Raw genomic sequence first — 16,078 nt, forward strand, 5'->3', positions numbered from 1 at the left:
AATTTTTATTTAATATACTTTACAATTTAATTTTATAAATTTAAATTTCTTTTATTATTATTTATTTGCAATTTATATTTTTACTTGTTTGCTTTCAATATGTTTAAATTATTATTATTATTTTATTATAAATATATATACATATATTGGTTTAAATATTATAAATTATAATTTAGTTTTATTATTTTTGTTTTTAAGAAAAATTATTACATTTTTAGTTATTTATTTATTTATTAATATCGAAGGAAAGAGCTGTCTTAAGGCACCTAGAAACTCTTTTCTGATATTTTCAAATAAATAAATATCTTATTATATTAAAATGAATTTTTATTTTTAAAGAAAATGTTTTAGTCATTTATTTAGTTTTTAATATCGAAGAAAAGAGCTGTCTTAAGGTACCTAGAAGTCATTTTCTGATATTTCTAAATAAATAAATATTTTATTTATAAATATATATAAATTAATAGATTTTCTTAAAAATTATAGTAATAAATTTGAAATAACAAGAATTATAAATTAAATATATATTTGAATTTTTAAATTCTAATAATAGAGACAATTTATAATTAAAAAGTACCAATTTTGGGCGTTTTGGGGGTGATAATCCTTCCCCAAACGTAACCGACCACGAATCCCTTTTTATTAATAAAAAGAATGAATTTTTGGTTATAAACGCAGATCAGTTCATCTTTTAACTGATATTTTCTTAAAAACTCTTTTAAAAGATAATTTTTAGGTATTCAACCTACCTGACCCAAAAGGCCGATGGAGACTCCCAAAACATTTTAAAAAATATTCATTCACACCACTTTTCCCGCCAAATAAAAATTTCGTGCCCGGGTGAAAACCGGTTACGACAGCTTGGCGACTCCGCTGGGGACTACTCAAGCTTTTAAATGAATTATAAATTGTCTCTATTAATTAGAAATTAAAAATTCATATATTTAATTTATAATTCTTTTCTTTTAAAATTTTTATACTTATTATTTTATAATATTTTATATATTCTTCTTTATGATTGTTTTTTTATTTAAAGGTATTAAATTTCATTTTTTATTTGTTTGTCAGATGTTTGAATATTTCTCCTCACACTCAACACCTGCATTGTATAACATAAGCTTTCTAATCAAGCTTATCCCTTTTAAGTGGGAGTGAAAGCGACGTCTTCGTGAGAATTTATTCTCCGTGTTAGACCTAGCAAGTAACTTTCGGGGTTCATATGCTCTATGTCTTCATGAGAATTTATTCTCCGTGTCAGGCATAGAGAAATGTGTCCCCTCGAATTGAACTCGATCCGCTTAAGTCTGTAATGGACTAGGATTGAAGGTTTGACAGCCCAAGGGGGCATCAACAAGGACAATTCGAGTACCTTTACTCCTAGAACTGAAACCCTGCATATAATAGACCCTAGAAAGGATCTAAGACTGTACTGAACCTCTGTCCATAGGTGTACACAAAGTAGAAATAAGTTCTAGCATTTAATTTATTTGATTTCATGCATGCGAACTAGAAATCATGCAGTTATGTTAATTTTTCAAACCAAGCATGGAATTAGAAATCATGAGGTTAGGATTTATACCTTGATAGATAGATTTTTTCTATTTGTTGGTACTAACTATTTTAATTTTTTTCTTATTTTCTTACTTTCTTATTTATTTATTTTTGCTCTAATTTATTTATATTGCTTTCTTTTGTTTGCATTGCATGATCATGGCATAACCAAAAGGTGTTTACTTGAAAGACTGTTCATCAAATTGGAAAGACTTCATAAATGGACAAAAAGTTTTATTATCAAACAAAATATGACGCGGCCAAGAAAAGACATCCTGAGGGAACTCCGAAGATAGACAAGAGCTATACACCCAAAGATTGTATGCCCATTGAAGAGCAAAAGGAGATACGAGAAATAAGAGAGCAAATGACCAGGATGATGGATAGAATATCTGCTTTGGACAAAGGAAAAGAGATTCCTGCACAGAAAGAGAGAGAGCTCAATGAACCTAACCCTGCAATGTCAGATACACAAGGGACTTCTGATCTTAACCAGTTTGAGAAATTACAAACAATCATCATTCGTATTCACAAATCGTCTGGAGATACCAAAGAAATGATGACCACTGTAAAAGCTTCTAGAGATAAGAAGAAATCATGTAATCTGAAATTATCGAAGTTTGGTCTGCTCCCGACGTCTAAAACTCAGGTTCAATCTAAGACAAAAGGCGGTTCTCATTTTGATGTTATCCATATATCATATAAAGAGTTATATGAGAAGCTACTTGAAGCGCGAGAAGTGGTTCCATACTGCATAAAACCGTTCCAACCTCCGTATCTGAATTGGTATGACATCAACGTTTATTGTGAATATCATGTCAGAGCTCAAGGACATACCATCGATAATTGTCTAGCTTTCAAACATCGAAGTCCAAAGACTTTTGGATCAGGGAATCTTGCAGTTTATGATAAATGATCAACCTAGTTTGGTAACTGAAGATCCTGCCAGATTAACACCAAATGTATTCAAAGGTAAGAGCATCAGTAAGGACGTCTAGAAAAAAGAAGATTTGCTGAGGTTCGAAGCTCAAATACGTCATTTGAATGATCAAAACGATAAATTGAGCACCGAAATGGAAAACATACAGGAAGATTTCCAGAAGGTCAGCCAAGCCTTTCAAAATGCTGGTATAGGGAATACCCCAGAAAAGTGGATAACAGGGGTCACCAAAATGAAAAAGAATTGTAACATACATGAAAGTCGAGCCAAGAAGTTTTATCATAATTCACGAGTTGCAGAAAAAAGATGCAATACAACTGTCATCGAATTGGGAAAATGTCAAGCAAAAAATCAAATGTTGAATAGTTCTATGACCAACATGGAAGCATCATATCAGATTCATCAGCTTGAAATCGATACTGAATTAAAAGTCACTAAAACCAAAAACAAGACATTGAAGAAATGTTTAGATGATTATGGGGATCTTGTACGAGAACTTCTTGAACATAAAGATTCTCTCACAATAGAAAATGAACAACATTGTTTACAACTTAGAGAGTTGACACAAAGGATGAAGGAAAAAGACAATATCATGAATGGAGTTGCTGCTCAAGCAAACAATGTGGCTCATAAGCTGGTGGACATAGCTGGCTTCGTGAGAGAATTAAAGCAGATGGATAACTCCACACCTGAGTATGAGTGGAAGTTAGTTTGACTTTTAAGGGAAATAGAGAAGTTAGGAGTGAAAGCTATCCCCTACATGTAAAAGTTTTGTTTTATGTACCGAAGCTTTTGTGTTCAATGAAATATGTTCTAAGATGATCACTCTTGAGTAACACCTTTTCATACATGCATTTGGATTTCACATCTTTGCATTTATACTTTTATGTTTACATCTTTGCATTGCACATTTTGCATTCTTATTTTTGCATTTATGCATTTTTCACATTTACATTACATTTGTTATTTTAAGTATTATTATATACATTAATTAAAAACATGTAAATAATTCATGAAAGGTTTCTGTAACAGTAAAACCAAGATCATTCATTCATTTTACTGTACCATCATCATGAAAACAATGGAGCAATCTTATGAAATACTACAAGATCAGGGGGCAGAACAATTGACAGAGTTACCTCAGGATATAAGGAAAGAAGCATCAGATTCAGTACCAGATGGATTAAATCGAATTATTCAGGGAATATAATGATAAAGAAGAGATAATTGCCAAAGAGAAATCGTGTTATCAGATTGAGGAGTCAAGAAAGATAACATACCCTGGGGCATCCCACTCAAACCCAAAGAATAGCCTCATTAATTATTCACAATATGAGGAGAGAGTTAAGAGGGCGGAGAAAACAATCAGAAACATGAAAGATGTTAGTGCCCACCACAAAGAATTAAAAGCACGAGAGCTCAGCTTGGTTCCAGATTTGGTTATTCCCCATGATTTCAAAATGCCTGATGTTGAGAAATATGATGGCACCAGTTGTCCCTTAATCCATTTGAGAATGTTTTGCAGAAAAATGGAAGGATATTTAAGTTATGATGATCTGTTAATTCACTCTTTCCATGATAGCCTTGTTGGCCCAGCAGTAGTCTGGTACAATCAGTTGACACAAGAATAGATCAAGAGATGGGTTGATTTAGCTGATGTATTTTTAGGATAATATCGGTATGTTAAAGGCCTAGCTCCAACACGTATGAATCTTCGAAGAATAAAGAAGAAAGCTAATGAAAGATTTCAAGAATATGCCTTAAGATGGAGAGGAGTGACAGCACAAGTTCAACCTCCTATGTTAGAAAAAGAGATATCACGTATGTTTCGTGATTCCCTTCCAGCGCCTTTGTTCGAGTTAATGCAGGTAAATCCTACGAAGGAATTCGAGAATCTTGTGACAAGTGGAGATTTAATTGAGAATGTAATCAGTGAAGAAAACTCAAAAGTCACATCCAAGAGCCCGACGGATCAAAAAGCGAAAGCGGATGATGTAAATGAGTGTCGTATCCAGAGTTCCCGCAATTGCAAAAGAAAAAGAGGAAGTAATTGTTCGGATCGACCAAAGAAAGTCACACGATCAAGAAAAACTTTGGAAGTGTTCCAAACTTCCATTTCAGACTTATACCCTCATTTGGTTAAAGGTCAGTACATCACACCAAGACCAATGAAAATGTCACCAAACCCTTCTGCTCAGCTATCAAAGTAGTGTTTGTGATTTCCACTTGGGAGTATTTGGGCATTCCACGGGCAATTGTAGGCATCTGTTAAAAGAAATAGAGATGCTTGTTGACAAAGGAGTTTTGACACAAGAAATGATCAAGAAATAGGGGGCAATTGAAGACAATGACCCTGATCCTATTACACACCCGACATTAGAGAAGTAATGATGCATAAATAAGTGGAAGTGTTATCTACCACTGTAGTACCTTTCATTTTCAGCATCTTGTATGAACTTGTTTTTTGTTCCTTTCTCCACTTTTTGTGCAATAAATAAATTTGTGTTGCTTTTATGGTTATGAACAAGAATCAAGTTTTAATCTTGATATTATTGAGTATCAAGTACATTAAATATTCTTTTAAATTTTCAAGAGTTACAGATCTTTGGCAAGTGGTAAAATTATATCTTCCATATCCCATTTAACGCCAATTACTTAACCCTTATCAAAACCAAATCCTGACACTACATTCATCTGAGACTCTGAAGAAATATCTCTATATGTTTTTGAGACACCAACTCTAGATGTTTACTTTTTCAGGTAGAGTTGATCGATTCATTATACTACCTTCCACCATGTACATGACTTCAAAAGTCACACATTTGTCTTTCCAAATACAAAACCATCCTAAACCAAAAGAACCTCAAAAGAACCAAACTTTCAATTATCCGTGAATCTTACTGCAAGAAGAGACGAGATGGGGCATCATGGACCAACTTGTTGAAGATGATTTTGAGTGATTAGGGCATACTCAAAGAAGAAGGAAAAAGTGATTGATTGATACAAATATATCATGCATTAATTATATTGTTTTCATGTAAGTAAAGTTAATCTTGAATATTCCTCCCCCTGGAGATACCTCTTTTTACAAAGGTTAGTGTATGAGATGACTAAACTTTGCGTACAGATCAAGCATGCCAACTCAGTGTCATATCGCCCAAAGATGAATGGGGCAGTTGCATGAGCAAATAAGAACCTTAAGAGGATCATTACAAATACCACTAAAGCTTATAAGGGTTGGCACGAGAAGCTACCTTTTGCCTTATACGCATATCGAATTACTGTGCGAACATCTACTGGGGCAACACCTTATTGTTTAGTCTATGGGATGGAAGCGTATTACCAATTGAAGTTGAGATCCCATTATTTTGTATCCTAAAGGAGGAAAAATTGGAGAAGACTGAATGTATCCAATTTTAATTTGATCAATTAAACCTTATTGATGAGAACCATTGAAGTATTTACCATGAGCAAATGCATAAGAAATGGATGATGAAAGGTCACGAACATAAAGTACATCCGAGAGAGTTCTAAGAGTATGATCTAGTATTGCCTTACATAAAGATTTCTGTGAAAAAAAATGCCTAATTGTGAAGGGACCTATGTTGTAAAAAGGGGCTTTTTCCCAAGAAGCGTTGATCTTGACAAAAATGGATGGGAAAGTTCTGAGAAACCAAATAAACTCGGATTCTGTCAAGAGATATTATGCTTGAGAGAAAAAGGATAAAAGGAAAAGGAGACGCTCAAATAAATTGAAGTCTTATACTCATCCAGCAAAGAAAGAAGAAGTAAAAAGAAAAAAAAGATGAAAAAGAAAAATGAGAAAAAAGATAAAGAAAAGAAAAGGGAAAAAAGGGAGAAATTGAATCAAGATAGGTGACTCATGGACCCTCAAGTTACAAGGTTGATCAAGTACAAACAAGAAGAGGAAGAAATACTGGAGATATGAGAAAATGGAAATGAACCCAAAATTTGGCAATCTAGAGAGATCCAAATGATGGAAAAATCCCCAGTAAGGCAGATCCAAGTCAAGCAAAGCAAGATTGAAGGCATCTAATTAAAAGAAAATATCTTCAGAATTCATTCCGCCTCTCAAGATTGATTTTTATTTACAAAAATTGGTTTTTAAAATCTTTAATGTATGATATGAAAAATGATAAAGGGGGGTTCAAGATGTAAATTTTTAAATAACATCTTGAAACCAAAGGAGGATTCGAGTTGAAAACCTGAAAAGGCAGCTCGAATATTGAATGGTGCAACAACGACATAAGAGATGATCTTAAGCTCTTAATGAAGCACCACACATCCCAAAGATGTTCCTGAGATTCTGGAATCAAGAAGTATCTCTACAAGATGAGCATAAGAACCATTTCTTCAAGTTAGTGGAAGCTCAAAGCAACATACTGAACCAACTTGAAAGAACCTACTTTACCAGAGTTAACATACACCTTAAATCAGTCAATAATTTTGACACTTGCCATAGGACTATGGTTTTTGAATGATTTAAAAGTGTATTTGATTTATTTGATATTCATTAAATTCATTGTTTATGATTTGATTCTATTGTGAACCTGAGAGGGGCAATATTTTAAAAATTCTTTCATTCTTCAATAAAGAAAGGAGAAAAAACATTTTCAAACAGGACAATCTCAAATGAGGAAGGTCCTTGAAGCAATTGTTGCTTATTCTACCTCTATTGTAGAAAAAGAATGAACGAGGCCAGAATAATGAAGCACTTCACATTTTTTAAGGCAAGTGGTCCAAGAAGCCAGAAAGTTTGGAGAATTGAACTTGTGACACTCTTCTATGACATTATTAGCAGCTCATCAAAAAAAGATTATCGTTTATCTCATGCTGAGGCCTGATGATGTTTATTTCTTCCAGTAAGGTTGTTACAAGGTATGCCATCGACAACAAGGTCTAATCCGCCAAATCTACTCATCAATTGCTACAACTGATCACTACTCAGTTCTTACGCATCTATTTTTAAAGGTATGCCAAGAAAGTAGAAGACAACCTCTGCATCACTGATCCTAGAGAAAAGAGACAGGACATTGATACTACCGGGGAATATGTCTCTAGCAGATTCTACTCCTCGTGTATAGTTTTTAGAGAAACCTAGAAGCATTTCTACCTCATCAGATTTAAGTGGAACAACTTTATGCCTTCCAACTCATACCAGATTCTATTTTCGGCACTCATAAAGAATATACTTCTGGACACTCGAAGGTGGCTCATCATCAAAAGCTTCAAGAGCCTTACGTATCCTTTCTATCAATTTGGCACTTCTTGTACATGTTTGTAAACATTTCAACTTTGTTCTTGAAGCCCAGGTAGGCCACCATGTTTAGTCAATGGAAAAGCATCATGTATGGCACATGGAGGAAGCAGAATAAGAGGAAATCTGTTCTCAATTGGTAGATTATGAACATAGCCCATTTTTCGTACAGCAGTATGAAAATACTTCGAATCTACAAATTCTGGCTCTACATCAGTACTGTGACATTTCAGTCCAAGCACCAACTGGAACAAGTGCCACTTTCTCATAATAGAAATAAGGAGGTCCAATAGCATCTTCTGGAAGTGTTCTTTGAGTTATCTGATCTATTTCGGGAAGAACCTCAAAACCAATCATTGGATTTGAAAGATGAACTGCATGATAGTCTTCATTAAGAAGATTTTTTTCAAGCTTCTTCTGCTTCTTCTTTTTCAAAAAAAAAATCATAGCCCGAGTTTTACTTGTAATTGGGATCATTGCATAAATGGCTTCCTATCTTCTACCAGAAGAAGTGCGTCAGCAGCCTTAGACATTTGAGCAGCACATATAAAATCTGTCAATTCTACCATTGATTAATTCGGACTATATCTCTTCATGGCTATTAAAGCCTCAACCTCTGAGTATTCCATTTTTGTCAAGAATAACAGTTTTTTCTCCTCATCAGAGTCAGAATTCAGGATTTCCTCGGTATCAGAAGAACTATCAATATCTGTGAAATCATCCTGAAAGATCACTTCATAATTAGATGAGTAATTATCAGAATCAACATGTTGCATGGGTGCGGATTTTTGAAGAGCCGGTACCACTGTATATGTAGTCTTGCTATTGCATCAGATTACTGTTCGTCGAAATTGGTTTCTTTCCCACTTAAAAGTATATTTTAGAGATAGCCTTCACTGAAAGATGGTAAGCCACTGTGTCAGCCTGGAATGGATTACCAAGCGATTTATACCGCTCTGTCCGACTAGACTCCTCCAGAAAAGACACATATCTCAGATATTTCTGTCAGAATGATTGATTACTTCTTAATTCTGTGACAACATGAAGAGAATTCCAGTTACTTGATAATACTACTGTTTAGTGACACCAGAATGAGAGTATTCAAGATAAACAGATTTGGGGCACGAATAAAGCCACAAGTACCCACCACAGTGCCTTATCAAAATTGGACCTCGTGGGGATCATGATATTCAAGTCAAATAGACGTTGAGAGTAAGCCTTATAGTTTAGAAGGTCGGGGGTATTTTGAAGGCCCAATTCAGACAGATCCATGTAGAACATCTTGAAATCTCATTTCAACCAGAAATAGAATATTGGGGCATTCTGAAGGCCCCTGTCAGTATGAATATTTGGGCATTCTTGGAGGCTCATCTCAGCAAGAAATAATGTTGATCACACTTTTAACATCTGTATCAGCAAATATTGGGGCATTTTAAAGGTTCATTCAGACAGATCCATGTGGGGTATTTTGAAGGCTCATATTAACAAGAAGCAAATGTTGGGGCATGCTGAAAGCCCATTTCAATCAGAATCAGGAATGTTGATGCATTCTGCACGCTTGTATTAGCCCATGTTGGGGCATGCTGAAGGCCCACATCATCATGTGTCAAGATTATTACTTTAAGCAAATATTTTCAATAAGACAGAAAGGTATGAAGAATGAAAATGGTGAAACAATGACAGTCGAGCTGACTATACATAATTGCTTCATTCATCAAGCAGTTACAACAGAGATAAAGATGGTCCCTAGGCAAATTACTCGATCCAGGTTTTAGTTCCTCAAGATCTCAACTTTGAATTTTGTATTATGTGTGTCGGTGATGATTAGAAATATTTCTTTACTATTGGGATTATGAAGCTGTTTTTCACAATAGTTTTCTCTTAATCAATGACATTGGAAAGGGAGACTCGACTCACTTACATTACTGTTATTCCCGCTGTTACTGGGGTTATCATTGCCAGCCAGGTTGAACGGAGTTTTCATCTATTTTGGTTTTATCATGTGTGTTTCATCCCCAGCAGTAAGAATTCTCTAGACCTCTTTCTGTACATGGTTCATACAGTTGATGTGTTTCTACTTCCTACAACGATCATTATGAAAAAAAAGCATGATCAGTATCACATTTGCTTTTCCCAGAAATGATATCAAGATCAGTTAGTATCTCCTATTCAATTTGACACTAGCATATCTTGTGGATTTGACCAACTTTTTGGTCATACCAACATCACACTTGAATCCTCATTGAATTTTGTTCTCAAGTGGTCTTGTGACATCATACAAAAGCTTCATTGACCAACAATCCAAGCATAAGCCATAGGAGATGAAGAATGTGTTGTCAAATGTTTTATGAACCAGTGATTATGGTGTTGAACCAATGTTGTTATCATATGGTTTTCCTTTATTGATACAAGATGAAGTCTGTCTTCTTCAACCCCAAGATTAGAAGTGAGATATAATGAAGATTTCTTTCCACAGAAGGAGAGCTGAAATTTTAACAACAAGAAACTAGTGGAGCCAACTATGATTGAACGACAGGTTGTTGTTAAGCATCTCGATATGATATGGTCCAAGTTGCCTTGTTCGAGATCTGATTAGATGTGGAGACATGAAAGAAATTAGGACAAATTATCCTTATGATGTGTTTCAAGAATCAAATGAGAACATATGTTTCCCTGTTGAATTTGGCATATCTACATCTACATTCTTTTCAAAGATGATAGATTCTCTCTTCAAAGATGATAGATTCTCTTTTTAAATATGATAGATTCTCTTTTCAAAGATGAAAGCTTTATTGGATTTCTACACAAGTCCAAGCAAAGAAAGTTGGTTTTATCCAAGACAAAATGGGGCATCAAAGTCATAGTTCTGACTATAGCAAGAGTTCCACAAATGAAACATTTCTTCTGAGACTTTCATGAAGCAAAGAAGATGCAAATATACAAGTTGATCAGATGATTCTGCAGAAATACAAGCTTGATAGCATAAGTTTCTACAATGATATCCAGAGGTAACCCTAGCAATAAATGATGTAGTGAAGGAAGACCAAGTTCACCACTTTGAAGTCAAATGAAGATTACATCAACATTCATGCATTCATAAGAATATCATTTACACAATAGGCAATGCATTACATTGATACATCTGAGTGCATTCAAACATGAAGTTTTACAGATCTTCGGAAGAACAAGAAGATCCATGGTAAAAATACCTTACAAGAAGAAGGTATTCAAAACCGCAAATACAGGAATCACGCAAACATCTGAAGAATAGATGGACGTAATCCACAAAAATGAGCATTATCTTGAGATTGGGGCATGTTACCCAATCAACATGTTATTTCAAAAAATAATGAGAAAACGATTTCCATAGTTTCTCATTTTATCTTTTCTAAAATGAAATTGTTGAAAAGTATGAAAACGATTTCCTTAGTTTTTTTTTACTTAGTATACTATTTCCAACAGCCTTATCTTGAGATTGGGGCATGTTACCCAATCAACATGTTATTTTGAAAAATAATGAGAAAATGATTTCCATAGTTTCTCATTTTATCTTTTCTAAAATGAAATTGTTGAAAAGTAAGAAAACGATTTCCTTAGTTTTTTACTTAGTAAACTATTTCCAACATCTGTAAGACCTACAGTGCATGATGTTTTCAAAAAGCCTTCGGGAGCTTTTTGATCTTAAACCCTCAGGGTCATCTGTAAGACCTACAGTGCATGATGTTTTCAAAAAACCTTCGGGAGCTTTTTGATCTTAAATCTTCAGGGTCATCTGTAAGACCTACAGTGTAACACCCCAACCCGTATCCGACCCGGATACGAATCCGAGGTGTCACATTGACCTTTTAAAACATGTACTTGTATAAAATAGTGAGTAATTTAAAACTTTTATAACATATAAATGACTAATTTACATAAAAGACATTTTCATTATTACAAAACCAATCAGAGCGTGTATATTTCACTTATTTATTTACATATAACTATTCGAAACATTTATAAAACTGTTCATAGCTTAAACAATATATTCTTTTGAAAACATGCCAACTAAAACTTTATATACTAAAATACATATTATTCACCTCTTTTCTGATCTGACCTTTAGTAAGGAGAACTGACCTGTCTTGCTCCACATTGCTCTTTACTCTTCTCGAAACCTACGTGTAAATCACTTACACGCTAAGTCAAAGACTTAGTGAGGCATATAAACATATAAGGTAAACGATAACTAATAATCATACCTAAACAATTACTACTATCATTTCATACCACTCATACTTTTACATATAACGAATATATGCATACATATATGTCATTATCATTCATATCTCTTATCTCATGTTCCTATGATCTCTTATGTCCATATCATATAACATATACCATAACCAATTGCACATATACATATCATGTCATGTAAACCATATATATATACTATCATAAAACACGTACACCCAAGCAACTATATTATCATCTTCATTTCTTTCTTATTTTATCACTATCATTGATTCCTTTCATCATATGGTCTTATAAGTTACCATTTGTACAATCAATATCACACATGAAATTCCACAAGGAAACAAACATATTATCATATCACTTTATTAATATTATATATTTAATAGCCCATGATACACATGTGAGAACTAAAGATATACGAGTACATAGAGATTGTGCACTAATGCTGTCACCACATCTCATATAATTGCACCGAAGTGCCACATATAATTGCACCGGAGTGCCGCGTAGAATTGTATCGTAGTGCCATATAATAATGTCCATAAGGACCACATATCATTCCTTAAGAATCATATACATATACTAGGGATCAAGTATGTGTCTCACCAGACTTCACACATGTTCCAAAGAATACATATATGTCCCGAAAGACCACATATCATTCCTTAAGAATCATATACATATGCCAATGATCAAGTATGTGTCTCACCAGACTTCACACATGTTCCAAAGAATACATATATGTCCCGAAGGACCACATAGACCCTCGACTCTTGGCATGCCAACTATACCCCTAGCTCTCATGATACATAACATGGGCATTATCTTTTATATCATTTTACATATTCATGTAACCATATCATATATTCATATAAGCTCATGGTTTCATTCACATATACATGTAATCATGTAGTTCATGTCAATTCTCATATGAGTTCATATTCATATAAACATAGGATTCACCCTCATGTATCACATATACTTTCTCTTTCATATGGCTCATAACATTTCTCATGTGTTCATATGACATGTAAATCATTGTCATCTTATCATGTTATCACATAAACATATCATCTTACAATACATACAAAAATACATCAATACCTATATTCACATATACCTATCATTTCATTATCCTTATTATTATTCTTATCATCACCATTAATCCCTTTTACTTACCATATTCATATCAATAACACATATACTCATGCACACATATAAATCATAACCAATACATACTTCTATGAATTCATGTTTTTCACTATTAGAAATAGACTTATCGCAAGTCTTATTTTCCATTGAACCTCATATACTAAATAATATGCACTCACCTGAGCCTTGTTTGCTTTGAATCAATCTTAATCCTTAGATTGTTCCGGAACAAGCTTTATTCTATAACTACATTATAATAATACATTGATACATATCAGTATACTAATTGATATCTTCTAAATTTTCACTTCTTAGGCTAAAAGAAAAGCCCATTTCATCTTTTAATGAAGGTATGCATCGATGCACTGCACAGTGTATCGATGCATTCCCTATCGGTGTATCGATACACTACCTGTGCATCGATGCATAAAATACATTCGATGTTTGTTTATTACTGGGATGCATCGATGCATGCCTTATGCATCGATGCACCAATTGCATTCGATGTTTTTAGATTAAAAGAGTGCATCGATGCACTACTTGTGCATCGATACACCTTCAAACAATTTCTGGGTTTTAACCTTGATGCATCGGTGCACTATGAATATGCATCGATGCACTCTGCCCAGAATCCTCTTTTTGAACCCGAAAATTCATTCTTTTTGGATTAAATCCTTCATATTTCAACCCCTTTCATATTCCTAACTTACATATACATACTTAAACTCATTAATATTCATTTATCTCATCTTTAACCTCTAAATTCCATCTTTCATATGGAAATCAATAATCATACCCAATTTTCCATGTTATCCAAACTTAATTCTAACACTTCTAACTTCTTATTCTTATAGATGACAAGTCAAATTCATCCTCCAAATTCATTTAAACCTTCTTATTCAAAATTTCACTTAAAAACCCATTTTCTTTAATATCTTCTAACCTCTTCATCTTTGAGTTTTTACTTATCTTTAGACTTCTTTAAGCTTTCTTACTTTCCAAAGAATCAAAACCAACTTAGAATTCAAATAATAATCAACTAATAAAAATTCTCACCTTTGCTCTTGGCTTCCACGCGTGAAGAAGAAAGGAGAAGAAGAAAATCTGGAAACTCATTTCCCACGTTTTTATATCCCCTAAAAGAGAAATAAAAATCTTCTCTTAGAAAAGACCATAATACCCTTATTACTTTCAAACTTTACTATTAAATTCAACTTTAAAATTCTCCAATTAAAATTCTAAACTTTTAACTTATTTCGAAATTAAACACAATGCTTTCAAAATTCACCTTTAGGTCACTAGCCTGATATTGAGGATGTTACATACAGTGCATGATGTTTTCAAAAAGCCTTTGGGAGCTTTTTGATCTTAAACCCTCAGGGTCATCTGTAAGACCTACAGTGCATGATGTTTTCAAAAAGCCTTCGGGAGCTTTTTGATCTTAAACCCTCAGGGTCATCTGTAAGACCTACAGTGCATGATGTTTTCAAAAAGCCTTCGGGAGCTTTTTGATCTTAAATCCTCAGGGTCATCTGTAAGACCTACAGTGCATGATGTTTTCAAAAAGCTTTCAGGAGCTTTTTGATCTTAAACCCTCAGGGTCATCTGTAAGACCTACAGTGCATGATGTTTTCAAAAAGCCTTCGGGAGCTTTTTGATCTTAAATCCTCAGGGCCATCTGTAAGACCTACAGTGCATGATGTTTTCAAAAAGCATTCGGGCGCTTTTTGATCTTAAACCCTCAGGGTCATCTGTAAGACTTACAGTGCATGATGTTTTCAAAAAGCCTTCGGGAGCTTTTTGATTTTAAAGCCTCAGGGTTATTCATAAGACCTCTGGGCAGAATGTTTTCAACATTTCCATATTACTTAAAATAAGTCGAATGAAAAATTATTATCTTTTTTGTCTTTGCTCTATTCTTATTACACAAGAATGAGTAAAGAGGGACAGTTGTAGACACTAATTTTTTAATTTTATTATTATTATTATTATTATTATTATTATTATTATTATTAAATAAAATACATATTACAAATTATAATATGGATCCTATATTATTAATCCCGAAGCCCAAGAGGAGGCCCAATTCTGGCCCAACCGTTTATAACCCAGATCCAGAAGCCCAGCTAAACCCTAAAACCATATTAGAGTTTCCATCAGCCCCAACCGCCGTAGATCCTCAACCGTTGGATCTGATCTGATCCAACGGTCCTGATGCTTCCAGACAAAACCCTAGGGTTATGATACCCTAGGACAAACACGCGTCGCCGCCTATGCCAAATGCCACCTCCAGCCGTTGTCGACGCTCCACGCTGCCACAACGCCAACCGAAGGCTCTAGAAGGCCCAGCTATAGCCGCACACGTCGCCCCCAACGTGAGTCACCACTGGAAGTTCGGTGACTCACCAAACTTTACCCTTGTGACCGGTACGAGCAAGACTCCGTGGTGGCTATAAAAAGCCATCAAATCCTGCAAAAGAGAGGAGAAAAAAACAGAAAAGAACGAGAGCAACAGAGATCGACTGCAAGAAAGAAGAGGAACACATATCGACACGAGCAAAGAAAGAAAAAGCAAGAAGCCACCAACAACAAGAAATCTACAGCTACAAACTCAAAAGAAAGAGAAAAGCCGAGAGACTTACCTCGCCGGAGCCTCCATATGTTGTTAGAACCGAAAGGTCGAGGGTAAAGAATATTAGATCTACGAGTTTTTATAGCGTTTTAGGCTAAAATAACCCCGGATTTAGCTTTAGGATAATTGGGGCTTTGATTTTGGGTATATTTGTAATTTGCCGGCCACCGTGAACGGTAGTCGGAGGTGGTGGTAGGTGCTGGAGTGCGGCTGCCGGTCGGAACTCTTTTCCCTCTGGTGAGGGAATTGAAGAGAGAGTGGAGAGAAAAATTAAACTTCTCTCTCCTAG

This window comes from Hibiscus syriacus, unplaced genomic scaffold (genome assembly GCF_006381635.1).
Source record: "Hibiscus syriacus cultivar Baekdansim isolate YM2019G1 unplaced genomic scaffold, ASM638163v2 tig00110597_pilon, whole genome shotgun sequence".
NCBI classification, from domain to species: Eukaryota; Viridiplantae; Streptophyta; class Magnoliopsida; order Malvales; family Malvaceae; genus Hibiscus; species Hibiscus syriacus.